Source organism: Brienomyrus brachyistius, chromosome 6 (assembly GCF_023856365.1).
Source record: "Brienomyrus brachyistius isolate T26 chromosome 6, BBRACH_0.4, whole genome shotgun sequence".
Taxonomy (NCBI): Eukaryota; Metazoa; Chordata; class Actinopteri; order Osteoglossiformes; family Mormyridae; genus Brienomyrus; species Brienomyrus brachyistius.
Window position 1 is genome coordinate 6,314,961 of NC_064538.1, and position 14,974 is coordinate 6,329,934.

A 14,974-nucleotide genomic window follows, 5' to 3' on the forward strand; every position below is an offset into this window, starting at 1 on the left:
ACATGAAAAAAAAAACAGTCCTCCGCAGAGGAGGGGTGGTGGAGGGAATATACATGTAAAAAAAAATAATTATTATATGGAGGTTGATGTTGCTATTTATTGTTATTGTTGTTATCATAACTGCAGCTGTACTTATCATTTTTGATAAAAAATGAAAAAAACATTTTTGATTTGAAAAAAAAAACAGTCCTCCGCAGAGGAGGGGTGGTGGAGGGAATATACATGTAAAAAAAAATATTATTATATGAAGGTTGATGTTGCTATTTATTGTTATTGTTGTTATCATAACTGCAGCTGTACTTATCATTTTTGATAAAAAATGAAAAAAACATTTTTGATTTGAAAAAAAAAACAGTCCTCCGCAGAGGAGGGGTGGTGGAGGGAATATACATGTAAAAAAAAATATTATTATATGAAGGTTGATGTTGCTATTTATTGTTATTGTTGTTATCATAACTGCTGCTGTACTTATCATTTTTGTTATTGCTATTACTATTGTTATTGGCTCTAGTTGTTTTTCTTTTTTTTATTTTTATTATTTTTATTTTCTTTTTGTTTTTCTTTGTTTTTGTGTTTTTTTTCTTCATAATGGAAATTTAAAATAAAGTAGTCCTCCGCAGAGGAGGGGTGGTGGAGGGAATATGCATGTAAAAAAAAATAATTGTCACGCAACAGGGGTGACATATATCTCCCTGAGCCTGCGCAGTTTGTCGGGTGTTATGGGTGGTCCCGAAGGGGTCTGACCCCCTCTGCTGGTGGTGGGCTGGGTTGGTGCGTGAGTTGTGTCACTGTGGGTCAGGGTCCTGACGGGTATTCCGGGTACTTTGGGACACTACGTGCGTCGAAGGCGGCTTTGTGGTTTGGTCTTGTGCTGGGTGGGGGTGCCAACCTTCTTCTGTGGCCCTGGGTTCGGCTTCCTGGAAAGTGGGGTGGGCCCTTTTCACGGCCCCCCTCTACTTCCCGCTCCCCCTCAGCACTACTGGTGGTCGCATGCCGGGGGGTCAGAATGGGGGGGGTGTCGCTGCTACTCCCCACATCAACTATTAGCACATCCATGGACAAATCGCTACATTCACACACAAGCATAAATACATACATATATAGGTATGCATCCACACTTACCTGTACACCCCACACATGTAGATACACATACACAACCAATAGCAGACACGTTGTTTTTCTTTGTTTATTTTTTGTGTTTTTTTTTGTTTGAAATGGAAATTAAAAATAAAGCAGTCCTCCGCAGAGGAGGGGTGGTGGAGGGAATATATATGTAGATATATAAAATAATTGTCTCACAACTAGGGTGACATACCTTGCCTGCTCACTCAATTTTAGTGCTCCTTAGTTATCCATACTGACCATCTAGTCTCTGTCACGGGAGATCGCGGGCAGAGCGGCGATCGTGCGTGCAGGCGGGCAAGGACAGGCAGACAAGCAGAAATCGGGGCAAAGTACGGGGTTTAATCGGGGACACGGAACTACGAACACTGACTGACATCAATGACGGACGAAGGACTCAGGTAAGACACGGACTGAAATACACAGGACTGAGCAAATGAACTAGATACAGCTGGGTACAATTGGGAGAAAACACGTGGGTAATCAGGGGGCGTGGCACACAGGAGGAGCGGACGAGCCGGGCATGACAGAACCCCCCCCCAAAGGCGCGCTACTCCGGGCGCGCCAAGGAAGGGGGCGACGGACGGGACGAGGCAAAACAGGACCTGAAAAACAAGAACAGAATCAACGCAGGACGGGGAACAGGACCGAAGCACAAAACATGGCAAGAGACAGAACGTAGGACAGGAGCTGACAAAGGGCTGGGAAAGCGGAGAGACAGATCTGTCACGGGAGATCGCGGGCAGAGCGGCGATCGTGCGTGCAGGCGGGCAAGGACAGGCAGACAAGCAGAAATCGGGGCAAAGTACGGGGTTTAATCGGGGACACGGAACTACGAACACTGACTGACATCAATGACGGACGAAGGACTCAGGTAAGACACGGACTGAAATACACAGGACTGAGCAAATGAACTAGATACAGCTGGGTACAATCGGGAGAAAACACGTGGGTAATCAGGGGGCGTGGCACACAGGAGGAGCGGACGAGCCGGGCATGACAGTCTCGATACACCCATATATATATTTTTTTGGGAATATGGTGGGGTGCATGGGATTCCGCCGTCTGCCAGCGGTGGGGAGCTCGTACCCTGACCACTCCCTCACTTTTAATGTACCGCAGTTTTGAATTGCACACACTTCTGTTCACACACACATTCATACACACCGACATGTACATACATTACACACACACACATTGAGCGGGGGGGCAGATGGGGGCCTGAAGAGGGCCCCTTTTATTCTCCCTCTCTGGGCCCTTGGAGGGTGTGGTGGGTGGTCCCGGGGGGGGTTTGGAGAGTACCCGGAAAACCTGCCTGGTCCTTGACCCACAGTGGCACATCCTTGATGATAATACGTTGTTGTAAATTTGTATTATGTGGTGGTTGATGTTGCTATTTATTGTTATTGTTGTTATCACAGCTGCAGCTGTACTTATCATTTTTGTTATTGCTATTAATTTTGTTATTGGCTCTAGTTTTTCTTTTTATTTATTTTTATTATTTTTATTTTCTTTTTGTTTTTCTTAATTTTTTGTTTTTTTTACGCAATGGACATGAAAAAAAAAACAGTCCTCCGCAGAGGAGGGGTGGTGGAGGGAATATACATGTAAAAAAAAATAATTATTATATGGAGGTTGATGTTGCTATTTATTGTTATTGTTGTTATCATAACTGCAGCTGTACTTATCATTTTTGATAAAAAATGAAAAAAACATTTTTGATTTGAAAAAAAAAACAGTCCTCCGCAGAGGAGGGGTGGTGGAGGGAATATACATGTAAAAAAAATATTATTATATGAAGGTTGATGTTGCTATTTATTGTTATTGTTGTTATCATAACTGCAGCTGTACTTATCATTTTTGATAAAAAATGAAAAAAACATTTTTGATTTGAAAAAAAAAACAGTCCTCCGCAGAGGAGGGGTGGTGGAGGGAATATACATGTAAAAAAAAATATTATTATATGAAGGTTGATGTTGCTATTTATTGTTATTGTTGTTATCATAACTGCTGCTGTACTTATCATTTTTGTTATTGCTATTACTATTGTTATTGGCTCTAGTTGTTTTTCTTTTTTTTATTTTTATTATTTTTATTTTCTTTTTGTTTTTCTTTGTTTTTGTGTTTTTTTTCTTCATAATGGAAATTTAAAATAAAGTAGTCCTCCGCAGAGGAGGGGTGGTGGAGGGAATATGCATGTAAAAAAAAATAATTGTCACGCAACAGGGGTGACATATATCTCCCTGAGCCTGCGCAGTTTGTCGGGTGTTATGGGTGGTCCCGAAGGGGTCTGACCCCCTCTGCTGGTGGTGGGCTGGGTTGGTGCGTGAGTTGTGTCACTGTGGGTCAGGGTCCTGACGGGTATTCCGGGTACTTTGGGACACTACGTGCGTCGAAGGCAGCTTTGTGGTTTGGTCTTGTGCTGGGTGGGGGTGCCTACCTTCTTCTGTGGCCCTGGGTTCGGCTTCCTGGAAAGTGGGGTGGGCCCTTTTCACGGCCCCCCTCTACTTCCCGCTCCCCCTCAGCACTACTGGTGGTCGCATGCCGGGGGGTCAGAATGGGGGGGGTGTCGCTGCTACTCCCCACATCAACTATTAGCACATCCATGGACAAATCGCTACATTCACACACAAGCATAAATACATACATATATAGGTATGCATCCACACTTACCTGTACACCCCACACATGTAGATACACATACACAACCAATAGCAGACACGTTGTTTTTCTTTGTTTATTTTTTGTGTTTTTTTTTGTTTGAAATGGAAATTAAAAATAAAGCAGTCCTCCGCAGAGGAGGGGTGGTGGAGGGAATATATATGTAGATATATAAAATAATTGTCTCACAACTAGGGTGACATACCTTGCCTGCTCACTCAATTTTAGTGCTCCTTAGTTATCCATACTGACCATCTAGTCTCTGTCACGGGAGATCGCGGGCAGAGCGGCGATCGTGCGTGCAGGCGGGCAAGGACAGGCAGACAAGCAGAAATCGGGGCAAAGTACGGGGTTTAATCGGGGACACGGAACTACGAACACTGACTGACATCAATGACGGACGAAGGACTCAGGTAAGACACGGACTGAAATACACAGGACTGAGCAAATGAACTAGATACAGCTGGGTACAATTGGGAGAAAACACGTGGGTAATCAGGGGGCGTGGCACACAGGAGGAGCGGACGAGCCGGGCATGACAGAACCCCCCCCCAAAGGCGCGCTACTCCGGGCGCGCCAAGGAAGGGGGCGACGGACGGGACGAGGCAAAACAGGACCTGAAAAACAAGAACAGAATCAACGCAGGACGGGGAACAGGACCGAAGCACAAAACATGGCAAGAGACAGAACGTAGGACAGGAGCTGACAAAGGGCTGGGAAAGCGGAGAGACAGATCTGTCACGGGAGATCGCGGGCAGAGCGGCGATCGTGCGTGCAGGCGGGCAAGGACAGGCAGACAAGCAGAAATCGGGGCAAAGTACGGGGTTTAATCGGGGACACGGAACTACGAACACTGACTGACATCAATGACGGACGAAGGACTCAGGTAAGACACGGACTGAAATACACAGGACTGAGCAAATGAACTAGATACAGCTGGGTACAATCGGGAGAAAACACGTGGGTAATCAGGGGGCGTGGCACACAGGAGGAGCGGACGAGCCGGGCATGACAGTCTCGATACACCCATATATATATTTTTTTGGGAATATGGTGGGGTGCATGGGATTCCGCCGTCTGCCAGCGGTGGGGAGCTCGTACCCTGACCACTCCCTCACTTTTAATGTACCGCAGTTTTGAATTGCACACACTTCTGTTCACACACACATTCATACACACCGACATGTACATACATTACACACACACACATTGAGCGGGGGGGCAGATGGGGGCCTGAAGAGGGCCCCTTTTATTCTCCCTCTCTGGGCCCTTGGAGGGTGTGGTGGGTGGTCCCGGGGGGGGTTTGGAGAGTACCCGGAAAACCTGCCTGGTCCTTGACCCACAGTGGCACATCCTTGATGATAATACGTTGTTGTAAATTTGTATTATGTGGTGGTTGATGTTGCTATTTATTGTTATTGTTGTTATCACAGCTGCAGCTGTACTTATCATTTTTGTTATTGCTATTAATTTTGTTATTGGCTCTAGTTTTTCTTTTTATTTATTTTTATTATTTTTATTTTCTTTTTGTTTTTCTTAATTTTTTGTTTTTTTTACGCAATGGACATGAAAAAAAAAACAGTCCTCCGCAGAGGAGGGGTGGTGGAGGGAATATACATGTAAAAAAAAATAATTATTATATGGAGGTTGATGTTGCTATTTATTGTTATTGTTGTTATCATAACTGCAGCTGTACTTATCATTTTTGATAAAAAATGAAAAAAACATTTTTGATTTGAAAAAAAAAACAGTCCTCCGCAGAGGAGGGGTGGTGGAGGGAATATACATGTAAAAAAAATATTATTATATGAAGGTTGATGTTGCTATTTATTGTTATTGTTGTTATCATAACTGCAGCTGTACTTATCATTTTTGATAAAAAATGAAAAAAACATTTTTGATTTGAAAAAAAAAACAGTCCTCCGCAGAGGAGGGGTGGTGGAGGGAATATACATGTAAAAAAAAATATTATTATATGAAGGTTGATGTTGCTATTTATTGTTATTGTTGTTATCATAACTGCTGCTGTACTTATCATTTTTGTTATTGCTATTACTATTGTTATTGGCTCTAGTTGTTTTTCTTTTTTTTATTTTTATTATTTTTATTTTCTTTTTGTTTTTCTTTGTTTTTGTGTTTTTTTTCTTCATAATGGAAATTTAAAATAAAGTAGTCCTCCGCAGAGGAGGGGTGGTGGAGGGAATATGCATGTAAAAAAAAATAATTGTCACGCAACAGGGGTGACATATATCTCCCTGAGCCTGCGCAGTTTGTCGGGTGTTATGGGTGGTCCCGAAGGGGTCTGACCCCCTCTGCTGGTGGTGGGCTGGGTTGGTGCGTGAGTTGTGTCACTGTGGGTCAGGGTCCTGACGGGTATTCCGGGTACTTTGGGACACTACGTGCGTCGAAGGCAGCTTTGTGGTTTGGTCTTGTGCTGGGTGGGGGTGCCTACCTTCTTCTGTGGCCCTGGGTTCGGCTTCCTGGAAAGTGGGGTGGGCCCTTTTCACGGCCCCCCTCTACTTCCCGCTCCCCCTCAGCACTACTGGTGGTCGCATGCCGGGGGGTCAGAATGGGGGGGGTGTCGCTGCTACTCCCCACATCAACTATTAGCACATCCATGGACAAATCGCTACACTCACACACAAGCATAAATACATACATATATAGGTATGCATCCACACTTACCTGTACACCCCACACATGTAGATACACATACACAACCAATAGCAGACACGTTGTTTTTCTTTGTTTATTTTTTGTGTTTTTTTTTTTGTTTGAAATAGAAATTAAAAATAAAGCAGTCCTCCGCAGAGGAGGGGTGGTGGAGGGAATATATATGTAGATATATAAAATAATTGTCTCACAACTAGGGTGACATACCTTGCCTGCTAACTGAATTTTAGTGCTCCTTAGTTATCCATACTGACCATCTAGTCTCTGTCACGGGAGATCGCGGGCAGAGCGGCGATCGTGCGTGCAGGCGGGCAAGGACAGGCAGACAAGCAGAAATCGGGGCAAAGTACGGGGTTTAATCGGGGACACGGAACTACGAACACTGACTGACATCAATGACGGACGAAGGACTCAGGTAAGACACGGACTGAAATACACAGGACTGAGCAAATGAACTAGATACAGCTGGGTACAATCGGGAGAAAACACGTGGGTAATCAGGGGGCGTGGCACACAGGAGGAGCGGACGAGCCGGGCATGACAGAACCCCCCCCCCCAAAGGCGCGCTACTCCGGGCGCGCCAAGGAAGGGGGCGACGGACGGGACGAGGCAAAACAGGACCTGAAAAACAAGAACAGAATCAACGCAGGACGGGGAACAGGACCGAAGCACAAAACATGGCAAGAGACAGAACGTAGGACAGGAGCTGACAAAGGGCTGGGAAAGCGGAGAGACAGATCTGTCAAGGGAGATCGCGGGCAGAGCGGCGATCGTGCGTGCAGGCGGGCAAGGACAGGCAGACAAGCAGAAATCGGGGCAAAGTACGGGGTTTAATCGGGGACACGGAACTACGAACACTGACTGACATCAATGATGGACGAAGGACTCAGGTAAGACACGGACTGAAATACACAGGACTGAGCAAATGAACTAGATACAGCTGGGTACAATCGGGAGAAAACATGTGGGTAATCAGGGGGCGTGTCACACAGGAGGAGCGGACGAGCCGGGCATGACAGAACCCCCCCCCAAAGGCGCGCTACTCCGGGCGCGCCAAGGAATGGGGCGACGGACGGGACGAGGCAAAACAGGACCTGAAAAACAAGAACAGAATCAACGCAGGACGGGGAACAGGACCGAAGCACAAAACATGGCAAGAGACAGAACGTAGGACAGGAGCTGACAAAGCGGAGAGACAGATCTGTCACGGGAGATCGCGGGCAGAGCGGCGATCGTGCGTGCAGGCGGACAAGGACAGGCAGACAAGCAGAAATCGGGGCAAAGTACGGGGTTTAATCGGGGACACGGAACTACGAACACTGACTGACATCAATGACGGACGAAGGACTCAGGTAAATCACGGACTGAAATACACAGGACTGAGCAAATGAACTAGATACAACTGGGTACAATCGGGAGAAAACACGTGGGTAATCAGGGGGCGTGGCACACAGGAGGAGCGGACGAGCCGGGCATGACAGAACCCTCCCCCAAAGGCGCGCTACTCCGGGCGCGCCAAGGAAGGGGGCGACGGACGGGACGAGGCAAAACAGGACCTGAAAAACAAGAACAGAATCAACGCAGGACGGGGAACAGGACCGAAGCACAAAACATGGCAAGAGACAGAACGTAGGACAGGAGCTGACAAAGGGCTGGGAAAGCGGAGAGACAGATCTGTCACGGGAGATCGCGGGCAGAGCGGCGATCGTGCGTGCAGGCGGGCAAGGACAGGCAGACAAGCAGAAATCGGGGCAAAGTACGGGGTTTAATCGGGGACACGGAACTACGAACACTGACTGACATCAATGACGGACGAAGGACTCAGGTAAATCACGGACTGAAATACACAGGACTGAGCAAATGAACTAGATACAACTGGGTACAATCGGGAGAAAACACGTGGGTAATCAGGGGGCGTGGCACACAGGAGGAGCGGACGAGCCGGGCATGACAGAACCCTCCCCCAAAGGCGCGCTACTCCGGGCGCGCCAAGGAAGGGGGTGACGGACGGGACGAGGCAAAACAGGACCTGAAAAACAAGAACAGAATCAACGCAGGACGGGGAACAGGACCGAAGCACAAAACATGGCAAGAGACAGAACGTAGGACAGGAGCTGACAAAGCGGAGAGACAGATCTGTCACGGGAGATCGCGGGCAGAGCGGCGATCGTGCGTGCAGGCGGACAAGGACAGGCAGACAAGCAGAAATCGGGGCAAAGTACGGGGTTTAATCGGGGACACGGAACTACGAACACTGACTGACATCAATGACGGACGAAGGACTCAGGTAAATCACGGACTGAAATACACAGGACTGAGCAAATGAACTAGATACAACTGGGTACAATCGGGAGAAAACACGTGGGTAATCAGGGGGCGTGGCACACAGGAGGAGCGGACGAGCCGGGCATGACAGAACCCTCCCCCAAAGGCGCGCTACTCCGGGCGCGCCAAGGAAGGGGGCGACGGACGGGACGAGGCAAAACAGGACCTGAAAAACAAGAACAGAATCAACGCAGGACGGGGAACAGGACCGAAGCACAAAACATGGCAAGAGACAGAACGTAGGACAGGAGCTGACAAAGGGCTGGGAAAGCGGAGAGACAGATCTGTCACGGGAGATCGCGGGCAGAGCGGCGATCGTGCGTGCAGGCGGGCAAGGACAGGCAGACAAGCAGAAATCGGGGCAAAGTACGGGGTTTAATCGGGGACACGGAACTACGAACACTGACTGACATCAATGACGGACGAAGGACTCAGGTAAATCACGGACTGAAATACACAGGACTGAGCAAATGAACTAGATACAACTGGGTACAATCGGGAGAAAACACGTGGGTAATCAGGGGGCGTGGCACACAGGAGGAGCGGACGAGCCGGGCATGACAGAACCCTCCCCCAAAGGCGCGCTACTCCGGGCGCGCCAAGGAAGGGGGTGACGGACGGGACGAGGCAAAACAGGACCTGAAAAACAAGAACAGAATCAACGCAGGACGGGGAACAGGACCGAAGCACAAAACATGGCAAGAGACAGAACGTAGGACAGGAGCTGACAAAGGGCTGGGAAAGCGGAGAGACAGATCTGTCACGGGAGATCGCGGGCAGAGCGGCGATCGTGCGTGCAGGCGGGCAAGGACAGGCAGACAAGCAGAAATCGGGGCAAAGTACGGGGTTTAATCGGGGACACGGAACTACGAACACTGACTGACATCAATGACGGACGAAGGACTCAGGTAAGACACGGACTGAAATACACAGGACTGAGCAAATGAACTAGATACAGCTGGGTACAATCGGGAGAAAACACGTGGGTAATCAGGGGGCGTGGCACACAAGAGGAGCGGACAGCCGGGCATGACAGTCTCGATACACCCATATATATTTATTTTTGGGAAAATGGTGGGGTGCATGGGATTCCGCCGTCTGCCAGCGGTGGGGAGCTCGTACCCTGACCACTTCCTCACTTTTAATGTACCGCAGTTTTGAATTGCACACACTTCTGTTCACACACACATTCATACATACCGACATGTACATACATTACACACACACACATTGAGCGGGGGGGGCAGATGGGGGCCTGAAGAGGGCCCCTTTTATTCTCCCTCTCTGGGCCCTTGGAGGGTGTGGTGGGTGGTCCCGGGGGGGGTTTGGAGAGTACCCGGAAAACCTGCCTGGTCCTTGACCCCCAGTGGCACATCCTTGATGATAATACGTTGTTGTAAATTTGTATTATATGAAGGTTGATGTTGCTATTTATTGTTATTGTTGTTATCATAACTGCAGCTGTACTTATCATTTTTGATAAAAAATGAAAAAAACATTTTTGATTTGAAAAAAAAAACAGTCCTCCGCAGAGGAGGGGTGGTGGAGGGAATATACATGTAAAAAAAAATAATTATTATATGGAGGTTGGTGTTGCTATTTATTGTTATTGTTGTTATCATAACTGCAGCTGTACTTATCATTTTTGTTATTGCTATTACTATTGTTATTGGCTCTAGTTGTTTTTCTTTTTATTTATTTTTATTATTTTTATTTTCTTTTTGTTTTTCTTTGTTTTTGTGTTTTTTTTTCTTCATAATGGAAATTTTATGTAAAGTAGTCCTCCGTAGAGGAGGGGTGGTGGAGGGAATATGCATGTAAAAAAAAATAATTGTCACGCAACAGGGGTGACATATATCTCCCTGAGCCTGTGCAGTTTGTCGGGTGTTATGGGTGGTCCCGAAGGGGTCTGACCCCCTCTGCTGGTGGTGGGCTGGGTTGGTGCGTGAGTTGTGTCACTGTGGGTCAGGGTCCTGACGGGTATTCCGGGTACTTTGGGACACTACGTGCGTCGAAGGCGGCTTTGTGGTTTGGTCTTGTGCTGGGTGGGGGTGCCTACCTTCTTCTGTGGCCCTGGGTTCGGCTTCCTGGAAAGTGGGGTGGGCCCTTTTCACGGCCCCCCTCTACTTCCCGCTCCCCCTCAGCACTACTGGTGGTCGCATGCCGGGGGGTCAGAATGGGGGGGGTGTCGCTGCTACTCCCCACATCAACTATTAGCACATCCATGGACAAATCGCTACACTCACACACAAGCATAAATACATACATATATAGGTATGCATCCACACTTACCTGTACACCCCACACATGTAGATACACATACACAACCAATAGCAGACACGTTGTTTTTCTTTGTTTATTTTTTGTGTTTTTTTTTGTTTGAAATGGAAATTAAAAATAAAGCAGTCCTCCGCAGAGGAGGGGTGGTGGAGGGAATATATATGTAGATATATAAAATAATTGTCTCACAACTAGGGTGACATACCTTGCCTGCTCACTCAATTTTAGTGCTCCTTAGTTATCCATACTGACCATCTAGTCTCTGTCACGGGAGATCGCGGGCAGAGCGGCGATCGTGCGTGCAGGCGGGCAAGGACAGGCAGACAAGCAGAAATCGGGGCAAAGTACGGGGTTTAATCGGGGACACGGAACTACGAACACTGACTGACATCAATGACGGACGAAGGACTCAGGTAAGACACGGACTGAAATACACAGGACTGAGCAAATGAACTAGATACAGCTGGGTACAATCGGGAGAAAACACGTGGGTAATCAGGGGGAGTGGCACACAGGAGGAGCGGACGAGCCGGGCATGACAGAACCCCCCCCCCAAAGGCACGCTACTCCGGGCGCGCCAAGGAAGGGGGCGACGGACGGGACGAGGCAAAACAGGACCTGAAAAACAAGAACAGAATCAACGCAGGACGGGGAACAGGACCGAAGCACAAAACATGGCAAGAGACAGAACGTAGGACAGGAGCTGACAAAGCGGAGAGACAGATCTGTCACGGGAGATCGCGGGCAGAGCGGCGATCGTGCGTGCAGGCGGGCAAGGACAGGCAGACAAGCAGAAATCGGGGCAAAGTACGGGGTTTAATCGGGGACACGAAACTACGAACACTGACTGACATCAATGACGGACGAAGGACTCAGGTAAATCACGGACTGAAATACACAGGACTGAGCAAATGAACTAGTTACAGCTGGGTACAATCGGGAGAAAACACGTGGGTAATCAGGGGGCGTGGCACACAGGAGGAGCGGACGAGCCGGGCATGACAGAACCCCCCCCCAAAGGCACGCTACTCCGGGCGCGCCAAGGAAGGGGGCGACGGACGGGACGAGGCAAAACAGGACCTGAAAAACAAGAACAGAATCAACGCAGGACGGGGAACAGGACCGAAGCACAAAACATGGCAAGAGACAGAACGTAGGACAGGAGCTGACAAAGGGCTGGGAAAGCGGAGAGACAGATCTGTCACGGGAGATCGCGGGCAGAGCGGCGATCGTGCGTGCAGGCGGGCAAGGACAGGCAGACAAGCAGAAATCGGGGCAAAGTACGGGGTTTAATTGGGGACACGGAACTACGAACACTGACTGACATCAATGACGGACGAAGGACTCAGGTAAGACACGGACTGAAATACACAGGACTGAGCAAATGAACTAGATACAGCTGGGTACAATCGGGAGAAAACACGTGGGTAATCAGGGGGCGTGGCACACAGGAGGAGCGGACGAGCTGGGCATGACAGAACCCCCCCCCAAAGGCGCGCTACTCCGGGCGCGCCAAGGAAGGGGGCGACGGACGGGACGAGGCAAAACAGGACCTGAAAAACAAGAACAGAATCAACGCAGGACGGGGAACAGGACCGAAGCACAAAACATGGCAAGAGACAGAACGTAGGACAGGAGCTGACAAAGGGCTGGGAAAGCGGAGAGACAGATCTGTCACGGGAGATCGCGGGCAGAGCAGCGATCGTGCGTGCAGGCGGGCAAGGACAGGCAGACAAGCAGAAATCGGGGCAAAGTACGGGGTTTAATCGGGGACACGGAACTACGAACACTGACTGACATCAATGACGGACGAAGGACTCAGGTAAGACACGGACTGAAATACACAGGACTGAGCAAATGAACTAGATACAGCTGGGTACAATCGGGAGAAAACATGTGGGTAATCAGGGGGCGTGGCACACAGGAGGAGCGGACGAGCCGGGCATGACAGAACCCCCCCCCAAAGGCGCGCTACTCCGGGCGCGCCAAGGAAGGGGGCGACGGACGGGACGAGGCAAAACATGACCTGAAAAACAAGAACAGAATCAACGCAGGACGGGGAACAGGACCGAAGCACAAAACATGGCAAGAGACAGAACGTAGGACAGGAGCTGACAAAGGGTTGGGAAAGCGGAGAGACAGATCTGTCACGGGAGATCGCGGGCAGAGCGGCGATCGTGCGTGCAGGCGGGCAAGGACAGGCAGACAAGCAGAAATCGGGGCAAAGTACGGGGTTTAATCGGGGACACGGAACTACGAACACTGACTGACATCAATGACGGACGAAGGACTCAGGTAAGACACGGACTGAAATACACAGGACTGAGCAAATGAACTAGATACAGCTGGGTACAATCGGGAGAAAACACGTGGGTAATCAGGGGGCGTGGCACACAGGAGGAGCGGACGAGCCGGACATGACAGTCTCGATACACCCCTATATCTTTTTTTTGGGAATATGGTGGGGTGCATGGGATTCCGCCGTCTGCCAGCGGTGGGGAGCTCGTACCCTGACCACTTCCTCACTTTTAATGTACCGCAGTTTTGAATTGCATACACTTCTGTTCACACACACATTCATACACACCGACATGTACATACTTTACACACACACACACTGAGCGGGGGTGCAGATGGGGGCCTGAAGAGGGCCCCTTTTATTCTCCCTCTCTGGGCCCTTGGAGGGTGTGGTGGGTGGTCCCGGGGGGGTTTGGAGAGTACCCGGAAAACCTGCCTGGTCCTTGACCCACAGTGGCACATCCTTGATGATAATACGTTGTTGTAAATTTGTATTATATGAAGGTTGATGTTGCTATTTATTGTTATTGTTGTTATCATAACTGCAGCTGTACTTATCATTTTTGATAAAAAATGAAAAAAACATTTTTGATTTGAAAAAAAAACAGTCCTCCGCAGAGGAGGGGTGGTGGAGGGAATATACATGTAAAAAAAAATAATTATTATATGGAGGTTGATGTTGCTATTTATTGTTATTGTTGTTATCATAACTGCAGCTGTACTTATCATTTTTGTTATTGCTATTACTATTGTTATTGGCTCTAGTTGTTTTTCTTTTTATTTATTTTTATTATTTTTATTTTCTTTTTGTTTTTCTTTGTTTCTGTGTTTTTTTTTCTTCATAATGGAAATTTAAAATAAAGTAGTCCTCCGTAGAGGAGGGGTGGTGGAGGGAATATGCATGTAAAAAAAAATAATTGTCACGCAACAGGGGTGACATATATCTCCCTGAGCCAAGTTTAGTGCACCTTAGTTATCCAACCTGACCATCTAGTCTCGATACACCCATATATATATGTGTGTATATATATATATATAGATATTTTTTCTTTTTTTTGTGTTTTTTTTTTGCAATCGACAATAAAAATAACGCAGTTCTCCGTGAAGGAGGGATGGTGGATGGAATATATATATACATATATATAAAATAATTGTCACACACCTGGGGTGACATGCCTTGCCTGCTCCCCCAATTTTAGTGCACCTTAGTTATCCAACCTGACCATCTAGTCTCGATACACCCATATATATATGTGTATATATATATATATATATATATATATATATATATATATATATATATATATATATATATATATATATATATATATATAGATATTTCTTCTTTTTTTTGTGTTTTTTTTTGCAATGGACAATAAAAATAACGCAGTTCTCCGTGAAGGAGGGATGGTGGATGGAATATATATATACATATATATAAAATAATTGTCTCACACCTGGGGTGACATGCCATGCCTGCTCCCCCAAGTTTAGTGCACCTTAGTTATCCAACCTGACCATGTAGTCTCGATACACCCATTTATATGTATATATATATAGATTTTTTTTTTGTTTTTTTTTTTCGCAATGGAAAATAAAAATAACGCAGTTCTCC

General features: G+C 47.6%; 1 long non-coding RNA gene across 1 annotated transcript in view; it reads left to right on the forward strand.

The window, feature by feature from the left end:
* Nucleotides 1-2,939: 2,939 nt before the first annotated feature.
* The window catches only part of LOC125745369 (uncharacterized), a 61,729-nt gene continuing 49,694 nt past the window's right edge, over nucleotides 2,940-14,974 (forward strand). Inside the window, exon 1 of the long non-coding RNA XR_007398662.1 lies at nucleotides 2,940-5,429. This is a non-coding gene — a long non-coding RNA (uncharacterized LOC125745369). The remainder of the gene's footprint in view (nucleotides 5,430-14,974) is intronic.